Source organism: Limulus polyphemus, unplaced genomic scaffold (assembly GCF_000517525.1).
Source record: "Limulus polyphemus unplaced genomic scaffold, Limulus_polyphemus-2.1.2 Scaffold8044, whole genome shotgun sequence".
NCBI classification, from domain to species: Eukaryota; Metazoa; Arthropoda; class Merostomata; order Xiphosura; family Limulidae; genus Limulus; species Limulus polyphemus.
The window spans coordinates 27326-32437 of NW_013673654.1; positions in this window are offsets into that span (position 1 = coordinate 27326).

Genomic DNA, 5112 nt, shown 5'->3' on the forward strand with positions numbered 1-5112 from the left:
CGATGGTCACAACGTGACGCAATAATGTGTGTTAGTAGGTAATGAGTAATTGAACTGCAGTCAGAGAGAGACGTGAATTATAGTTTGTTATAGCGCAACTGTTGAAGTTGAGTGTATCGTAAAGTTGTATTCGGAAAGAATAAACCAGTTTTATTTAAGAAAAAACTTGTGTCGCTAAAGTTTAGTTGGAAAGAATTTATGGAAAAATTAATTAACAAACGGAGACGTAACAGTATTATAGTACAAGTCATGGGAACATCGGGAAGATTTCACTACAGTCCTGCACTGAGTTAAAGAATAGTTTTTATTCACCATAGTATCAAAGTACAAGTCCTTGGAACATTTGGATAATTTTACTACAGCCCTGTACTGAGTTAAAGAATACTTTTTATTCACCATAGCGCGACTGTTGAAGTTGAGTGTATCGTAAAGTTGTATTCGGAAAGAATAAACCAGTTTTATTTAAGAGAGGACTTGTGTCGCTAAAGTTTCGTCGGAACGAATTTACGGAAAATCAATTAACAAACGGAGACGTAACAATATAAAATCTAAAATATATAGCTGTTAACCACGTTTACATCTCACAAGTTATTAATAAGCTTTCTCGGTGCTTAACCACTTTTAAGCAGTCACACAAGATACTGCCTATAAATCCTGTTGTCATAACTTGTCAAGTAACGTAATAAATAACCATGTTAGTACTAGTACACTTGAAATAGTGGTTGAGTAAGACTTTGTATCGAAGTTTACGAATACATAAATACAAAACAGCAACGTCATTAGTATCAACTTGCAAAAATTATAACGGTATTGATAAATTACGAAAATAATTGCCGATGAGTAAAAAGCTAATTTGGGAATATTCAAGTGAATATTAATAAAGAAAAGGTTAAAAAATTAAGCGAGTAATTTCTTTAAACAATCAAGTAACATGCTTATTACATTTCTTGAAAATCTGTGACTGATCGTAGCGTATTTGTTGTTGAAAATCCGATAAGGATAATTTACATCTGGAAGCAAGCAACTACCAGAAGAGAAAAGAACAATCATAATTAGTTAGATACGACCAAAACAACAAAAGATATTCAGTACTTATCAAACTTCGTAAGATTCACGCCCTACTCTAAGCAGGATTACAGCAATTAACATCCTGCCATGATACTTTGTGGTGAAAAGATCTTGAACAAGGCCAAGTTAGAGTGAGCAACCTCTTTAGGAATAACTCAAAACATTCTGGATTTGAGATAACAGAAGTTAAGTATTGAAAGCAGAAAAAAGTTCCTAGATGATGAGGTCCTGCAGACTCTAAGAAGAGAGACAGAAGTTGATGAAAATTAAACAATCGTTTCAGATAGGAAGAATCAGGAAACTCATCAAGATCATTTTCCACCAAGTCCTGGAAAATAAAAGGTCAAATCCATAGAACCTAGCTTTCCGGTTCTAGTATCCAAACTAGTAGGAAAGCTATCATTCAGGGGAATTAAAAGGCTTATGGAGAAAGTTTTCCACTGCTTGGCCATTTGTAATTATCAGTTCCCCACACAGAATGATATACATTAAAATCACCATAGAAACACCCGATATCAAACAACTGAAGTTAGTACATGGATTGTAAATCGAAAGGATGGCCTAGTTAAAATAACTGATAATAATATCCACATGTTAACATTCTAATAAATCGAGCCGCGAAGTTTCAACAGAGATCGTTTTCCAGTTTGAAATTATATTAACCAAGTTCGCCGTAAGTAGAACCTGCACCATGAAGTTATGAATGGAGCAAGCTGTTAAAGAATAAACAGTGTGAGATTTGAACAGTTTCACTAACTCTAACACGAGGGACACTAATATCTGCGTACCATAAGCTCCACAGAAACTAGTACGCTCTGCATTCCACTGCAGCCCGGCATGGCCAGATGGTTAGGGCACTCGACTCGCAATCTGTGGGTCGCGGGTTCGAATCCTCGTCCCACCAAACATGTTCGCCCTTTCAGCCGTGGGGGCTGTATAATGTGACGGTCAATCCCACTATTCGTTGGCAAAAGAGTAGCCGAAGAGTTGGCGGTGGGTGGTGATGACTAGCTGCCTTCCCTCTAATCTTTCACTGCTAAATTAGGAACGGCTAGTGCAGATAGCCCTTGTGTAGCTCTGAGCGAAATTCAAAAACAAATATTCCACTGCAGAACCTTAACTGGGAAAATATGAGCATCGTCACGGTAGCTTAGGACATTATGAACAACCTGGAATTCAAAGTTTTATGATGAAGATGGCTTTCAGCTGCTTTTGTGACGATTCTAATTGTTGTAGAATTGAAATACTTCTGCTACAAAATGTACAAAATCCAATTGAAAAGATGGAGCTGTCTGGACATCAGTCTGTGTAGAACCATCCGTCAAATTAATGGAGAACGGAAGTCAGAATTTACACCTGTGAGGTTAGGTTGTACAGGATGTAGCCTAGTGTGAATTTTCGCACATAAACCTACGGTAACAACGTAATCAAGTACTGAAACCGAGTATTAATTATCATCTGTATAACTAACTGGACGATATTTTATAATTTGTGTTCTGATTAGGCTGACTTCCTTTTTTAAGACTAATTCATGTGAATTTCAGAATTTTCTATTCTGCTCTGATTTGTATGCTCTGGTTATAAAGCTACTGTTTTACACTTTTACTGGTTCTGAGCGTTTTTCTTTCTTTCTATGAAGCCATTTGTTAAAAAATACTCGCAACTTACTATAATATTGTTACGACAGCGGAAGTCACGTGACGCTGGTAACACGTGATAAGTGTCTAGAAGGTTCATGAAGAGGCGAGTGCATTCTAGACACCCTCTATTCTTGTATATAAGCGCGGCAAGTAAAGCGAGATAGTTAATTGGATAGCACTTGATCCACTGATCCCCGCCAGGCCCGTTTGCTTCATTTTGTTTCGATAACTTGTCAAAATCGGCCTGCCGACTTGCTCCTTCTTCAAAGATTAATCGGCCTCTGCTACGCCTTGGACTTGCCTTCACCACTGCCTACTTGCCTCACCTTATACGACCATCCAATATATATGTATGTATATATTGGTGTACTTTGGTGACAGATTTTCTTGTAGGCAGATTTTGTTAAACAAGACCGATATCTGTGGGTTTACTTTCATCTTAGAATTCTTCTCAAGAAGTCGATAAGCCGTCTTAACGTTGTTAGAACAACGGGTAAAAGTTGTAGATAGTGATGAGTTGGCCGACGCGTTTCGAATGCGTTCTGCATTCATTATCAAGGCTGAATGTTGTGTGAATTGTGATTACTGTTGGTGGATATTTATAGGTATGGGTAAGCAGCTGTCAAGACGCCTAACAATGCACCTACAAAATGGAGCCATCAAAGAACATTGTGCCCACATCCACAACCAAAAGCTCACACGTCAGGACCGAGTACAAAACACCAAAGTAAACCGCCGATTTAGCGAATTCACAACTCTTCAAATGCACGAAGCAATAAAAATCCTACAGCAAACTCCCATAATCAACAAACAATCGACAGGAACAGCATGCACACTGCTACTTCTTGGCGAGAAACTCCCAAGCCACAATACAACACTCCACCAATTAACGCCTTCTACGAGCTAGATACTACCACCTGCTTACCCATACCTATAAATATCCACCAACAGTAATCACAATTCACACAACATTCAGCCTTGATAATGTATGCAGAACGCATTCGAAACGCGTCGGCCAACTCATCACTATCTACAACTTTTACCCATTGTTCTAACAACGTTAAGACGGCTTATCGACTTCTTGAGAAGAATTCTAAGAAGAAAGTAAACCTACAGACATCGGTCTTGTTTAACAAAAGTATGTATATATATTTAAAATTAATTAATTATCCTATTGTTACGTCTCAGTTTGTTAATTAACTTACCGTAACTTCATTCCGACGAAACTTTAGCGACACAAGTCCTTACTTAATAAAACTGGTTTATTCTCTCTGAATATAACTTTACGATACACTTGATTTCAACATACGCGCTAAAACAAACGCTATAACGAACTTCAACAATACTCTCTGACTGCAGATCAATTACTCACTACCTACACACATTCTCACGTCACGCCGTGACCATCTTATATATACCAGACCACCCCCAATCTAGCAAATGCTAGAGCACTCCCGAAGGAACAGGATAGCTCTAGAAACGTGGCGTGATACTAGTCACGTGACCTCGCTGACGCAACACTATTAATTAATTTATTAATTACTACTATTACCCCTTCGCCCATACAGCTCATTACTCCGCTGACCATTAATTGAAATGTAACCTTATGCCACGAGCAAGATGAAGGAGGATTGTTTAATCTTCGAGCACCCTTGATTAGTAATTATTTCTTAAGAGATACTTATTTTTAAATCAAAAATAGGAAAAACGAAATGAACGACGAAAGCAGACAGAGAGATAGGGAGACAGGTAATCGAGTCAAGTCGTAAGTAAAGTACACGAATCGTTGTGAATTATAGCGTGTGTTTAAGTTAAACTGACTGTGGAAATTAAGTGTATTGCAAAGTTGTAATGAGAAAGAATAAACTAATTTTATTTAAGAAAGGACTTGTATCTCTGAACTTCTTCGGAAACAAACGACCAGAGATGTAACAAATTGGTGTCAGAAGTGGGATGGAAAAGAAAAAAAATGGAAACGACAAGTGGCAAATCAAACTACAGCTTAGCAGATTTGATGGCAGCAATACAAGAACAGCAAAAGAAACACGAAGAGAGATTACAGCAGTTGTTGGAGGAAAAAGAAAAGAAACAAAAATAGAGACAACAGCAGTGGCAAAAAAACCTGCAACAGTGGCAGCTCAAACAGCAAAATAAACAAGATAAGAGATTACAGCAGTGGCAACTAGAACAAGAAAGGAAACAGGAAGAAAGTTTCCAACAGTTACAGGAAAGTCAACAAAAGTGGCAATAAGTACAAATGGAAAACATTAGTAAATTTCAAAGTGAATTAAAGAATGATTTACTATCTTTTTACACAAGATGGATATATTAGTCATCGACCTAATCAGCCCCAGACAATGGGAAGCCCCTTCCAGACCCCGCAGCTAAACCCTAATGCAGATAT